The 16517-nt window shown below is 35.5% G+C and overlaps 1 protein-coding gene across 8 annotated transcripts in view; it reads left to right on the top strand.

Moving 5' to 3' along the window:
* The window catches only part of CCSER1 (coiled-coil serine rich protein 1), a 1413823-nt gene that overhangs the window by 170986 nt on the left and 1226320 nt on the right, over positions 1 to 16517 (top strand). The window lies entirely within an intron of this gene.

Below are 16517 nucleotides of genomic sequence, written 5' to 3'. Positions count from 1 at the left end.
AAACATTTACAATTATCTCACAAACCATTATATTGGCAATGTCAGGATAAAAATGTGATTTACAAATGAATCATGCATAGATATTTCACACTTTTCATATTTGAGGATTTTTTGTTCAAATTCATCATTCCCAAGTTAGAGTAGTGGTCTTTTTTATAACTTGTATGATTTAATTCAGCAATCATTTTCACTCTAGTGCTACAAATTTGCCCTGGAATACCTCCTTTTTTTATATATTCTCCTGGTTTTAACTTGCTACACCCAACCTGAATCAACCTTTAACTACCAACATTTTTGGCATCCTCTCTTTGGCTGTTTATTATATATATTTGTAATTACCTTAAAAAATGTGATTTTAATACTCAGCTACAACATTACCCAATGATTATATGGGCCAGTGAGAAATACAAATATTTTTTTTGTCAAGAGAGACTCACATGAATCAAAGCTGCTACCAGGCGTCAAGAGGCACATGGGAAGCTTGAGGGGCTCTGAAAAACTTTCCCAGATTCCCGCATCCTTTCTTTCTGCATCTGATAGTTTCTGGTCCATACTGTTGGGTGAAGTTAGGACTGTTGGACATATATGGTCCCCTCATTTACATAGAAGGAGCCACCTTAATACAAACTATTTTTTTTTTTTTTTTTTTTTTTGAGAGGGCATCTCTCATATTTATTGATCAAATGGTTGTTAACAACAATAAAATTCAGTATAGGGGGGTCAATGCTCAATGTACAATCATTAATCCATCTCAAGCCTAATTCTCGTCAGTCTCCAATCTTCTGAAGCATAACGAACAAGTTCTTACATGGTGAACGAATTCTTACATAGTGAATAAATTCTTACATGGTGAACAGTACAAGGGCATTCATCACAGAAACTTTCGGTTTTGATCATGCAATATGACCTATAAACCATCAGGTCAAATATGAATACTCATTTGATTTTTGTACTTGATTTATATGTTGATCCCACATTTCTCCTATTATTATTATTTTTTTTATTTTTAATAAAATGCTGAAGTGGTAGGTAGATGCAAGATAAAGGTAGAAAACATAGTTTAGTGCTGTAAGAAGGCAAATATAGATGATCAGATGATCAGGTGTGTGCCTATGGACTAAGTATTAATCCAGGCTAGACAAGGGCAGCAAGACATCCACGGATGCAGAAGATTTCTCTCAAAGCAGGGGGGGGTGAGGTTCTGAGCCTCACCTCTGTTGATCCCCAAATTCTCACCTGATGGCCCCCCTGCGACTGTGCCTGTCTTAGGTTGTTCCTCCCTTGAGGAATCTTACCCGTCTCTGGCTAACCAGTCATCTTCCGGGGCCATACAGGGAAATGTAAAGTTGATAAGTGAGAGAGAAGCCATATTGTTTGCAAAGGTTAGCTTTTTACTTCTTTGCAGATTTATGCCCTGTGGCTTCTATGCCCAGCACTTGTCTCGAGGTATCTTTACCACCTGGAGGAATTATGATACTCAGTAAATTCGATATGAGGCACGAATTCTATTTAAGGTTTGTAATTAGGAAGGAAGAAGAAAAGCTATAGATGTAGCATATGAAGGAAACTTGGGAGGATTGATTATTTCTTTGACATATCTTCTTGTATAGTACCTTAAGTATGTATAGGTTTTAAACTACTAACTAATTTGCACACACATATTAACATAATAGGAATACGGTGACATAAACAAAGCAAATCTATAATTACCAGCCATCTCCAGTGAAGCCAAGAAAACCATTTAGGCACCCTAGGCATTTGTGAAAATTTATCTATGATATGATGGATATTGTCCAACTGTACTTGAACCATCAGACAAATTAAAGCAGCCCATTTCTGGGATCTGTTCACATCCCATATGTTCTTTTAACCATAGATAGTCTATAGTCATGAGATTTTGGGGTGCTACAACTTGCACCCCTCCCAACTCCTGGTTGAGTTCCAACAGTACAGATCCAGTCAAATTCGTTGTCTCACTGTATGCACATGCCAGCCTAGACAATACAAACTATTTTTTATCTTTTTAGTGATAGTTACCATGCTTTGCATCTCTGAACTTATTTATCCTATAACTGGAAGTTTTTACCTTTGACTACATAAAACGTCTCCATTTATACTCAGCTATGTAGCATACATTTTCCAGGGAGCCATATCCCATAAGTCTACATTTCAATTTTTTTTTTCATAAGCAATCCTAGATCATTAGATACATTCTGTTGAAAGAAGTCCATTGATTAACTCTCCTACTACTGAAAGCCATTTAGCTTGCCAGTTTGTTTGCTAGGAGGAGGTCCACTGTTAGTATGTTTATAGGGTGATTACACCAAGTCACCTGCCTTCTGGGAAACATACTTCATTTCCCACTAGAAGAGGGAAAATTGATCACAGACCAGCTGCTTAACCCAGGCAATGAGTATAAATTTTAAACACCTTCCTCAAGCTATCTATCCAATTCTTGCTACTCACTCCCAAAACATTTGTATTTTTACCCAGTGGTCCTTCATTCCCTTTGATTTTAGAGATACATATGTCCCTGAATTATTTCAAAGCAATCTTTACTGCTAGTCTTCCTGATTTCAACCTCTCACCTCCTTTAGAACAGTACTTCATCAGTATGTTTGTGCTGTGTTTTTCTCCAGTTCTTCCTTGCTGTCAGTTTACAACACTACCATGTTTTCCATCCTCGCATGTAATGAACAAAACATAATTTTTCTGTCTTGTGTGCTCCTAAAGTTCTCTATCTTGTCCCTCTTTTTCCCTACAAGGTAAAAAGTTCTGAAAGAATAACCATAACTGCCATATTTATTTCCTCACTGTGCACAGGCTCCTCAATTTTATGTATTTAGCTCCTGTAATAATACAGGAGGTTTCTCAGCATTGGCATGATTGACATCCTGCCTGGATAGTTCTGTGTTGGAGGAAGAAATGTCTTGTGCACTGTAGGATTAATAACATCCCTGACCCTTACATTAAATGCCAGTAGAACCATCAAGTTGGGGCAACTACAATATCTCCAGATATTGCCAGCTATGCCCTGGGAGGCGAAGATCACTCCCAGTTGAGAACTACTCTAAAGTCATCAGCGATTTTACCAATTTTCATATTCTTGTTTTCAATTTTCATATTTCTTGACTTCTCTTTGACTTCTAACATAGATGAAGAACATACTTGAATATGTATCACTTCTTTTTTAAGAGTTAACGTTCCTCTGATTCTTCTTTTCTCCCTCCAGACTCCTTTGCAAGTCTGTTATTCATATTCACACTTTAAATACAGCTGTTACCTGGCATTTGGTCATGACCCTCTTGCCTTTTACTTTTTTACCTGAAAGCTTAAGATGTAGGTGAAGTCATATGTAGATTCCAAATGAAAAGGCTGGGAATCTCTATTATATCAAAAATCTGACAAAATAAATAGGTGTTGGAAAACAAAATACTGGATTTATGGAAATACAATAAGGGCTTGTGAAGATTCATTTGCGTAAGAAGAATAGCTGAATCTCTGAGAACTGAAACCTTGAAGTGGATGTGGAGACATAGGCAGTGAATTGACTTTTGCTCTAATAGTCAAAGTCTTGTCTCCTTTATTCCCCCCACCTTCTATCTGTATTACTGTCCTATATCTATTTTTTTAAGGTATCATTGATATACACTCTTATGAAGGTTTCACAAGAAAAACAATGTGGTTATTATATTTACCCTTTTATCAAGCCCCTCCCCGTACCCCATTACAGTTATTGTCCATCAGTGTAGTAAGATGACACAGAGTCCCCATTTGTCTTCTCTGAGCTATACTGTGTTCCCCATGACCACACACACACCATGTGCACCAATCATGATACCACACAGTCCCCTTCTCCCTCACTCCCCACCTGCCATCCCCCAACCCTCCCCTTTGATAAACACTAGTCCCTTCTTAGAGTCTGTGATTCAGCTGCTATTTTGTTCCTTCAGTTTTGCTTTGTTGTTATACTCCACAAGCGAGGGAAGTCATTTGGTATTTGTATTTCTCTGCTGGACGAATTTCACTGAGCATAATACCTTCTAGCTCCATCGATGTTGTTGCAAATGTTTAGGATTTGTTTCTTTCTTATCGCTGAATAGTATTCCATTGTGTATATTTACTGCATCTTCTTTATCCATTCATCTACTGATGGACATTTATGTTGCCTCCATATCTTGGCTACTGTAAACAGTGCTGCAATAAACATAGGGTTGCATATGTCTTTTTGAATCTGAGGAATTATATTCTCTGGGTAAATTCCTAGCAGTGGAATTCCTGGGTCAAATGGTATTTCTATTTTGAGTTTTTTGAGGAACCTCCACATTGCTCTCCTCAATGGTTGAACTAATTTACATTCCCACCAGCAGTGTAGGAGGGCTCCCCTTTCTCCACATCCTCACCAGCATTTGTTATTCCTAGTCTTTTCTATGTGGGCCATCCTAACTGGTGTGAGGTGATATCTCATTGTGGTTTTAATTTGCATTTCCTGATAATTAGTGATGTGGAACATCTTTTCATGTGCCTGTTGGCCATCTGAATGTCTTCTTTGGAGAAATGTCTGTTCATAGCCTCCACCCATTTTTTAAAAGGGTTATTTGCTTTTTGAGTGTTGAGGCATGTAACTTCTTTATATATTTTGGATGTTAACCCCTTGTCAGACATGTCATTTACAAATATATTCTCCCATACTGTAGGATGCTTTTTTGTTCTCCTGATGGTGCCCCTTGCTGTACAGAAGCTTTTTAGCACGATGTAGTCCCATTTGATTATTTTTGATTTTGTTTCCCTTGCCTGAGGAGGTGCATTCAGGAAAAAGTTGCTCATGTTTATGTTCAAGATATTTTTGCCTATGTTTTCTTCTAAGAGTTTTATGGTTTCATGACTTACATTCAGGTCTTTGATCCATTTTGAGTTTACTTTTGTGTATGGGGTTAGACAGTAATCCAGTTTCATTCTCTTGCATGTAGCTGTCCAGTTTTGCCAACACCAGTTGTTGAAGAGGCTGTCATTTCCCCATTGTATGTCCATGGCTCCTTTATCATATATTAATTGACCATATATGCTTAGGTATATATCTGGGTTCTCTAGTCTGTTCCATTGGTCTTATGGGTCTGTTCTTGTGCCAGTACCAAATTGTCTTGATTACTGTGTCTTTGTCGTAGAGCTTGAAGTTGGAGAGTGTAATCCCCCCTGCTTTATTCTTCATTCTCAGGATTGCTTTGGCTATTCAGGGTCTTTTGTGGTTCCATATGAATTTTAAAACTATTTGCTCTAGTTTGTTGAAGAATGCTGTTAGTATTTTGATAGGGATTGCACTGAATCTGTAGATAGCATTAGGCAGGATGGCCATTTTGACAATATTAATTCTTTCTATCCATGAGCAAGGGATGTATTTCCATTTATTGGTATCTTTTTAATTTCTCTCATGAGTGTCTTGTAATTTTCAGAGTATAGGGGTTTCATTTACTTGGTTAGGTTTATTCCTAGATATTTTATTATCTTTGATGTAATTGTGAATGGAATTGTTTCCCTGATTTCTCTTGCTGCTAGTTCATCATTAGTGTATAGGAATGCAACAGATTTCTGTTTATTAATTTTGTATCCTGCAACTTTGCTAAATTCAGATATTAGATCTAGTAGTTTTAGAGTGGATTCTTTAGGGTATTTTATGTACAATATAATGTCTTCTTCAAACAGGCACAGTTTAACTTCTTCCTTGCCTATCTGGTTGCCTTTTATTTCTTTGTGTTGTCTGCCATGGCTAGGATCTCCAGAACTATGTTGAATTAAAGTGGGGAGAGTGGACATCCTTGTCTTGTTCCCAGTCTTAAAGGAAAAGCTTTCAGCTTCTCACTGTTAACTATTATATTGGCTGTGGGTTTGTCATATATGGCCTTTATTATGTTGAGGTACTTGTCCTCTATACCCATTTTGCTGAGAGTTTTTAATATGAATGGATGTTGAATGTTGTTTGGCATCTATGGAGATGATCATGTGGTTTGTGTCCTTTTTTGTTGATGTGGTGTATGTTGTTGATAGATTTTCCAATGTTGTACCATCCTTGCATCCCTGGAATAAATCCTGCTTGATCATTATGGGTGATCTTTTTGATGTATTTTTGAATTTGGTTTGCCAATATTGAGTATTTTTGCATCTCTGTTCATCAGGGATATTGGTCTGTAATCTTTTTTTTGTGGTTCTTTGCCTGGATTTCCTATTAGAGTGATGCTGGCCTCGTAGAATGAGTTTAGGAGTATTTCCTCCTCTTCTACTTTCTGGAAAACTTTAAGTGGGATGGGTATTAGGTCTTCAGTAAAGGTTTGATAAAATTCAGCAGTGAAACCATCTGGTCCAGATGTTTTGTTCTTAGGTAGTTTTTTGATTACCAGTTCTATTTCATTGCTGAACTGGTCTATTCAGACTTTCTGTTTCTTCCTCGGTCTGCCTTGGAATGTTGTATTTTTCTAGAAAGTTGTCCATTTCTTCTAGGTTATCCCATTTGTTAGCATATAATTTTTCATAGTATTCTCTCATAATTCTTTGTATTTCTATGGTGTCCATGGTGAGTCCTTTGTCATTTCTGATTCTGTTTATTTTTGTAGACCTTCCTTTTTTCTTGATAAGTCTGGTTAAGGGTTTATCTGTTTTGTTTATTTTCTCAAAGAACCAGCTCCTGCTTTCATTGATTCTTTCTATTGTTTTATTCTTCTCAATTTTATTTATTTCCACTCTAGTCTTTATTATGTCCCTCCTTCTGCAGACTTTGGGTCTCATCTGTTCTCCTTTTTGTAGTTTTGTTAATTGTACATTTTAGAGTGTTCATATGGGATTGTTTCTCTTTCCTGAGATAGGCCTGTATTTGCAATATACGTCCCTCCTAGCATGACCTTTGCTGCGACTCACAGAATCTGAGGTGTTGAATCATTATTGTCATTTGTCTCTATATATTGATATTTCTTGATCTCTGTTTTTATTTGTTCATTGATCCATTCATTGTTCACGAGCATGTTGTTAAGCCTCCATGTCTTTGTGGGATTTTCATTTTCTTTTTCTAATTTATTTCTAGTTTCATACCTTTGTGGTCTGAGAAGCTGGTTGGTACAATTTCAGTCTTTTTTAATTTACTGAGGCTCTTTTTGTGGCCTAGTATATGATCTATTCTTGAAAATGTTCCTTGTGTACTTGAGAAGAATGTGTATCCTGTTGCTTGGATGGAGTGTTCTGTAGAAGTCCGTTAGGTCCATCCATTCTAATATGTTGTTCAGTGCCTCTGTCTCCTTTATTTTCTGTCTGGTTGATCTGTCCTTTGGAGTGAGCAGTGTATTGAGGTCTCCTAGAATGAATGCATTACATTCTGTTTCCTCCTTTAATACTGTTAGTGTTTGTTTCACATATATAGGTGATCCTGTGTTTGGGGCATAGATATTTATAGTAGTTATATCCTCTTGTTGGATTGACCCCTTTATCATCATGTAATGTCCTTCTTTGTCTCTTGTTACTTTCTTTGTTTTTAAGTCGATTTTGTCTGATACAAGTATTGCAGCTCCTACTTTTTTCTCCCTATTAGTTGCATGAAATATCTTTTTCCATCCCTTCACATTCCATCTGTGTATGTCTTTGGGTTTGAAGTGAGTCTCTTATAGGCAGCATATAGATGGGTCTTGTTTTTTTTATCCATTCTATTACTCTGTGTCTTTTGATTGGTGCATTCAGACCATTTAAATTTAGGTTGATTATCGATAAGTATGTACTTATTGCCATTGCAGGCTTTAGATATGTGGTTACCAAAGGTTTAAGGGTAATTCTGTTGCTTTCTAACAGTGTAATTTAACTCACTTAACTCACTTAATATGCCATTACAAACAAACTTAAGGTTGTTTATTTTTTCCCTCCTTTTTGTAATTCTATACTCTGTCTATCCTTTGATTGACTTTACAGGAGGTTGATTTGATTTTGCAAATCTTAGTAATTAATTGTTCTACTTTCTTTACTGTGGTTTTATTTCCCCTGGTTACAGCTGTTTAGCCTTAGGAACACCTCCATCTATAATAGTTTGCGAAAATGTACTGTATAGGTGATTTGTGGGAGGTAAATTTTCTCAGCCTTTGCTTATCTGAAAATTGTTTAATCTGTCCTTCAAATTTAATTCATAATCTTGCTGGGTAGAGTATTCTTGGTTCAAGGCCCTTCTGCTTCATTGCATTAAATGTATCATGCCACTCCCTTCTGTCCTATAATGTTTCTGTTGAGAAGTCTGTTGATATCCTGATGGATTTTCCTTTGTCTATGATCTTTTTTTCTCTCTCTAGCTGCTTTTAAAAGTCTGTTGTTATCCTTGGTCTTTGCCATTTTAATTATTATATGTCTTGGTGTTGTCTTTCTTGGGTCCCTTGTGTTGGGAGATCTGTGCACCTCCATGACCTGAGCGACTATCTCCTTCCCAAGACTGTGAAAGTTTTCAGCAATTACCTCCTCAAAGACACTTTCTATCCATTTTTCTCTCTCTTCCTCTTCTGGTACCTATATAATGCAAATATCTTTCCATTGGATTGATCACACAGTTCTCTCAATATTCTTTCATTCCTAGCGATCCTTTTTTCTCTCTGTGTCTCTGTATTCCTCTTGTCTAATTTCTATTTCATTAACCATCTCTTCTACTACATCCAATCTCTTTTTAAATCCCTACATTGTATGTTTCATTTCAGATATGGAATTTCACAATTATTGAATCTCCATCTTAAATTCGTCCCTGAGTTCTTGAATATTTTTCTGTACCTCCATGAGCATGTTTATGATTTTTATTTTCAACTCTCTTTCAGGAAGATTGGTGAGCTCAGTTTCTCTAGTTCCTTTTTCTGGTGTTTGTGAGATTTTGGTCTGAACCATGTTCCTTTGACGTTTCTTATTTGTATGTGGCACCCTCTACTGCCCAGATGCTCTAGTCTCTGGAGCTGGTCAGTCCTTGGAGTGATGTTGGGGTTTGCAGGGGAGTGGCACTGGTCCCTGTGGGGAGGCAAGAACTTTTCCCTGCTTCCTGGCTCCTGTGCCTGTCAGAACCAGTGGGCTGAGCACTGAGGTGTAAGCCTCTGTGCTTTGCTTTTGTAGCTGCTGTAGGCAGGGCCTCCTTCTGGCTGGCCTGATGCCAGGGGAGGGACTACCGGTTTGCAAACCAGTGCTTGCAGGCAAGGAGGAAGGTACAGCAGGCTGCCTATCACAGTGAGGGGGCCTTGGAGCTGAGTAGCCAGCCAGGGGGATGGAATGCCTGAAGCTCCTGAAAGTTTCCAACCTGCTGGGCAGAGTGTGCCCTCCCAACCTTGCCCATCTATCCCTTCTCTTGTGCAGCAAGCTCCATGCAAACCCTGCCCCTTCAGTAGCCCTCTCACTGCTAGGAAGCCTCTCAGACCGCCCTCCTTTCCTTTTTCCTAGCATGGCCAGATGTGGATCCCTGTCTTCTACAAATGGCTGGAATCTCAGTCTCCCCAAGTATCCCACCTGTCTTAGCTTTCCAACCCCAGTATTCTGCAGAGCGCCATGCAATGTAGGTTTGTGCTCCAAAAGCAGATCTTCAGGGCTGGGTGTTCAGCATTCCGAGGCTTCCACCCCCTCACTACTCTGTTTCTCTTCATCCCGCTGGTGACCTGGGGTGGGTAAGGTCTTGGGTCCCACCAGATCAAGGCTTTGCTATGTTACCCCGTTTCGTGAGGTCTGCTCTATTCTCCAGGTGTATGCAGTCTGGCACAGCCTTCTGTCCTGTTGCTCTTTTAGAATTAGTTGTATTAACTATATTTTCATGTTATATGTGGTTTTGGAAGGAGACCTCTGTCTCACATCTCACATCTCCATCTTGAATCTCCCATATCTGTTTTTATACACATATATTTCATCCTTCTTTAAAGATACTCCAATAGTTCTCAGTTTTACCCTTTGATTTTAAAGAAACATCAGAGATGCAGCAATCATATCACTTAAAATATGGCCACCTCACTAGAGTCAGTGTAACATTTCAAGCATGAATTCTACCTTCTCTGCCACCAGCTGCCACTACACGTTTTTGTTATTGTTTTTTTTCAAAACTGATAGCAGCTTAAGGTAGACAAATAACAGAGAGTGAGCATTGTGCAAGCAGCCTGTATCTGACCTTCCAGGGAACTTACTAGGGAACCACATGCTGCCCATCCCTGTTGTACTCTGAGGCCTGTGCAGCTGCTGTTTCTTTTTTCTTCTTCAGAGCTCCCAGTGAATTGTGCCTCAGGTGGGCTCTGGTCCATGAGGAACGTGTGGTATGCAGTGTGTGTGCAAGGATAAGGGGGGTGTTTTAAGCACAACTTTGGAAGAGAATAAAATCTATAAAATATCTTCAGCTTCTAAAAACATAAAAGAAATGATTTAATTAAAATGTAGTGAATTGATAAATAGCTTTATGCTAATGTGTTTTCACATTTTTTTCCCAAATGCATTTAGTGCCCTCTAATCTTTAATATCCTAAAAGAAGAATGTGCATTTTTATTTTCTCTTTGTGAAATTTCTCCAGAATAAAAGCGTGTTTCTTAAAAACCAAAGGGTAACTATTTCTCCTAACACACAAACATTATCAAAATACACAAATTTACAAATAGGAATTCCTTTATGTCAGTTAAACTTGATTTTAACTTTTTATTTTAAGCAAATATCATGTGCTGAAAGGAGCAATCGATTTGGAAAAGGACACAAAAAATCCGACCTCATTTCTTTGACTTAATAAAATACTGCCACATAAAGTTGGAAAGATCAAATAATATATTTTACGTGAAAAGGTTTTTTAAATTTTAAAGTGCTATGCTGATGAAACATGGGTTAAAGCCAGAAACAAATAAAACTAGTATTGCCATTTAAAGTAATTATTTAGAAAGAGAAATATTTTAAAAGCCAAACTCACATTCAGAGTGTATCTTAATGACTTGTTGAGTTGGCTTCCTTGAGCCGCAGCAAAAAGTCCCTAAAAAGTTCATGCTATTTATGTAAATGCTTTGTAAGGGTAATCTGCTATTTATCTGATTTGTCATTTGTTTTTGTTTTTTTTTAGACTCAATTTTCAAAGTCAATTGTTACTGCTTAGAAAAGGATTAATTATCAAGTTCACTTAAGACTTGCATATTTTTTATATTTATGTTTCAGTTTATTTAGAAAGTTTATTTGACCTAGTTATTTCATATGAAATTAGGAATAAAGCACCCTTAAGACAGGTGTTTTGGCTAGAAAGATATTTAATTAGCATTTTTTGTTTTCTTAAATGAGAATCAAGTTTAACCATTGTGTACGTTTATGTGGACACTTATATAACCCATTATGTAATAACTTGGTAAGTTACTACTTTAAAACCATCTTCTGCTAAATCTTAAGAAAATGATATACAAAGTAGTAATAGGCAGTGACTTCAAAGACAATGTAATATTGAAGAAAATGATTTATAATGTACCTTGTTTATTTTACTTTAAAAATAAATTCTGTTATTGTGTATTTAGTAATATTGCTAGTCTGTCCTGTGATAATTTAAGATTGCTAAACTTTGAGAGAAATTTTCACATTTTATAATGTAGCTTTATAGTAAGCTTATATAGTATGTATTTTATATATAAATATGTTAGATACTTATAATACATGTAATATAAGTTTTTGCTACTGTTTTTCTTATTTTCTTCATTGAGTTGGAAGAATACATCCACTAGTAGGGTTTTTTAGCTTGAATTTTTCAACTATGTGGATTTGACTAGGGGTAACCAACCAGCTGTCAGATCATCTATATCATGTGTTAGTACCAGTTGGATGAGGCAGTATATCTCAGCATGCTGTTGCCTTCAGTAGATATATGTTCCAAAGAAATGTGGATACATTAATATAAATAGTGATTTTCAATGAAAAGACCAGCTATCTAGCTATGGTGAAAAAAAAGTGAAAAAAAAGTCTTGCTTTTAAACAAAATCTGGGTTTCTTGTGAGGGTCATGGAATTTCTATGTTCTAAAAAGATAGGCTTCTTTTTCACAAGGAGACCTAACTAGAATAGTTAAAAAATCACTGGTTCTGAATCGACATTGCAGATTTAAGTAATATATCAAACAGTGAGCAGTCCACTAACTACATATTAAGCAAAAGTGAGGAAATATAATTCATCAGCTTTTAATTATTGGTGAGGTAGAACAAAGATTGAAAATGAATCCAAAATATTTCTTCAGTGAAGAAAATTGTGGACTATCTGCTGTGAGTCAGAGACTGGGATAGGCATTGTGTATTCAAAGAAATATAAAACCTTTTTTTTTTTTTTTACTTTACAAGGTTATATCATATTTTGGTTCAGATAATCTCTTCCCACAAACTATCATACCCACAAGACAGAACTTGAGGAAGTAGAACTCGGACAAGGAGAATGAGCTGTCTTCCGCTCTGTTTTCTCCTCTGCCCCTTTATTTTCACTTCTCCTTAGCTTCAAGTCTCATGTTAAAAATAAAATAAAATATGACTCAGAATAATTCAGTTGGGTATTCATGGTATCAGGTTCAAGAGAGCAGGTCAATTAGGTATTGCTTCTTCTACTATTCCCTTGTGTGGATCTTTTACTCAAAAAAAAAAAAATGGTGACCAAATTAACTTTGGGATTATACAGCACCCACATCACTTTGGTTATAACATGTCACTTTGAATTTACCAAATACATTTTATTTTATAATAATTTTATATTCACAGGAAAGCTTAGGATTGTACAAAAACTCCCATATATCTGTTTCATAGATTTATCAGTCATTAATGTTTACCACAAAATCTTTGTCTTTCCCTCTCTTGCTGTGATATATACATATATATATTATTTATATTATCTATTGAAGGTTGCTAGAATTAGTTGTACACAGCATGACCCTTTACTCCTAAGTACTTTAGTATGTATTTTTTAAGGACAAATATATTCTCTTAGGACTATGATACTCATAGTCCTAAGTATCAAAATCAGGAAATTTAACCTTTTAAAAAATTTATTGATGCAATATCTTATTTAGCATAAATCCGTATTCAGTTTTTCCTGTTTCAAGTTTTTTTCCAATCCAGAATCCAGAATCCTGGTTTAGTTGTCATATCTCTTCAGTCTTTTTTAATCTGGAATAGTTTCTCATCATTTTTCATCTCATGTAGCATTAGTTATTTTGCAGAATGTTCTTCAATTCATGTTTGTCTGGTATTTCACTACTAGATTCAACTTACCCAGTTTTTAGAAAGGAGGCTACACGTGTGATATTGTGTCCTTGGTGGATCTCATCAGTAGGTTCATGATGTCAGTTTGTCTCATTACTAGTGTTGTTACTTTTGATTTCTTGGTAAAGTGGTGTTTACTAGGCTTCACCACTGTGAAGTTAGTATTTTTCCCCTTTTTAATTAATAAGCAGTCTTAGAGAGATACCTGAAGCTATGTACATATCCTGTTTCTCATCAGTTTTTACTCAGAAGTTTTAGTATCCATTGATGATTCCACACCAGATAATTTTTTCCTATGATATTTGTACAACAGTGATTTTATAACTCCATCATCCCTTCCAATATTTATTAGTTGGCATTCTACTATAGGAAGTTATTTTTCCTTTTCTAAGTATAAATGTATGTGTATGAGTATATATATGTATGATTTACCAGAACAGAACATAAGTTTCTATTTTATTCAGTGGATTATAATTCATTACCATCATTATTTTTTGATGCCTACATTATTCCAGATTTGATCTGTGGAAGCCCTCTCAACATGCCTCCTGAATCCCTTTATAGAATCAACTAATGAATGTCTAGTTTTGAGTAGGGTAAAGCTGGGTAGTTGATACTGAAAGGCTGAGTGAAGCCAACTTTTATCAAGAACTATGAGTATGTGCCTGGCTGAGCTTCCAGAACTTGGTACTAGTAGTGGTATTATGAATTTCATATTATATACGCTTCCCCCCAATAGTTTCAAAGGGAACTAATTGGCCATGCATGGTTTTTTGTTGAACCCTATTATATATAATAAAATGTAACATACCTTACATTTTATTTTGAGTTGAGTTACTTTTTCACAATCAATAAAAATTCATTTAAATTAATTCATGTGTTCTTCCATTCATTTTATTCAACTAACTTTTATTAATTGACATTTAAATACCAGATTGTGTTAATCCCCTCAGATACAGTAAATATATCAACAGGGTCTAGGCTACTAGGGGTCTTTGGTGTAGCAAAGGGGAGATAGACAAGTAAATACATTTATGTGTAATGGTGTTATATGTGCTTTGTCTCACTGTTATCAGGGTAGAATAGTGTCATAAAGAAGAGAAAGATAAATTATTGAGTGTTCACAGAAGATTTCATAGAGTAAGTAGTGTCTTAAAATAAGAGTAGTTGATGTGCAAAGTATAATTTTTAAAAATGTTAAATAGAATTTTTATACACATGTTAAAGATTTACCCAAATTAATGGAAGAACCAATAAAAATTAAAAGCAGATTCAGAGAGTATTTGAAGAAGAATGGGTTATTTATAGGAAGTTTAATAAAGAAATATTAGAATTAGATTTTTAGTTAGATTATAAAACTGATTAATGACTTGCAGGACAATAAATATAATATTTTGAGTTGTCTTTCTACAGAAATATTTGGACCTATATTGGGCACAAATGTACAAGTTAACATGTAACTTCATAGAGCCTGAGCCCTTACTTACAAGCAAATAGCATAATCTAAAGCAGAACAGTTCCCTAGACAATTAAATAATCATTTAGTATGGTGTTGATATGTTACCATCATCTTAACCTTATTGTTAAGATTTAGATGTTTTTTCTTAACATTGCTCTTTTATTTCAAATGGTTTCCAAAGATTATCTTATTATTATATTATGCATATGTTACATTACTACATCTCTTACATAATTATTTTAATGTATTAAGGTTATTATTGATCTCAAAAAAGACTAATCCTGAATGTTAATATGGGCTAATTATTTACATATGTGTAGTATGAGATATTAGTTAATTGTGTGTATCCCCTTGAGTATAGAGTACTGAGTAAGTACTATCTGGAAATGTCATTAAGAAAGTAGGAATAGAGCTTTTAAAAGCTCTATTAACTTGTTCTTTAATCTTGAGTCTAGGAAACTAAGCCTGCCTTTCCGTTGGATTTCATCTGTAGCAATTGTAGATTTGGTGAGTTCGTTTCTTCTGAGGTCTCCAAAACTTGTTAAGGCCCCTATCCATCCCAGGAAATAACTGTATTTAAGAGCACAGTTCTTTCATGAGTCTCTGGGACTGTATTTCTAGAGAACCGAATTTCTGTTTTACAAATATCCAGATCTCATGGAGTTGCTCTCATTTTCAGTGGGCACAAAATTTTAATTAACTTGAACTCCTACTTGACAGCAGACAACAGTAAAACCCCAGTAAACCAGATTTTCTGTTGTCCCTCCCCTGCTAGAGATTAGATATCCATTGTCAACTCAATACAGATCATTAAATCAGATACCTCACTAATAAAGAATCATTGGACATGTAGAACTAAGGTCTGCATAGGTGCCTTCTGACCATTTGGTTGAAGCCATCTTAGGTTGTTGTCACTAGAGAAAACCATTTGTATTTCTGCTGCATACAAATGTACAAGTTACCCTGTGATTTCACCTAGTTAGAGCTCTTAATTAATAGTAAATAGCAAAATCAAACAATGGTTATAATCTACAGAATTCAGTAAATCTTAGGAGCCTTTTAAACAATGCTTCAGCATGAAGTCATCTTTTTTACCTTGTTTCTAAATTTTGGGTAATTGTACTTAGGCCAACCATTACACCATAGGGAGCTCAAGAGAACAACGATTTAGACCGAAAGCAATTCATGAGTAATTGCACTAATGCATGAAACATTTCTGTAAGGCAGGAGTGTTGGAATAGAGGTGGGATTTTACAATAGATGTGGGGAGAGAGATAGGGAAGAGTAATCAGAGAGAGTTGTGCATTATATAATAAGGATTTTTTTGTAGGAAGTCAAGAGCCATTGATGATTTTAAGCAGGATTATGGCACAAATATATGCGTTTTTAGAATTATTATTCACCTAATTCTAAATGGACTGGATAAATTCATAGGTGGCTGTAGTTTATAGTGATAATATCTAGCATTAAAAAATGGCAGTGTTTTTATTATTTGTGTAAATGTAAAATATATTGTTTTTATGTTTATATTTGAAGTATACTTTTTATATTCCAATTCCTCCTACATGTTGTTGTCAAATCAAACTATTTTTTCAGCACTTGGTCAAAATTTCATTTTATTTATTCAATTATATATTAAATATTACTTTTGCTGAATAATTACTAATCAATTAAACCTCTTATAGAGAATAGTAATAAGGATATTCCTAGGAGAAGGAATCCACTGAGTTATGCCTATTTGGGATATTTTCTTGGCAATTTGTGTACCTTCCTCACATTATGAAGTATGTAGTTATACTCAGTTATAAAGTACTCACATTATGTACTCAGTTATAG

This window comes from Manis javanica, chromosome 5 (assembly GCF_040802235.1).
Source record: "Manis javanica isolate MJ-LG chromosome 5, MJ_LKY, whole genome shotgun sequence".
NCBI lineage: Eukaryota > Metazoa > Chordata > Mammalia > Pholidota > Manidae > Manis > Manis javanica.
This window is presented reverse-complemented; position numbering and strand designations above follow the sequence as displayed.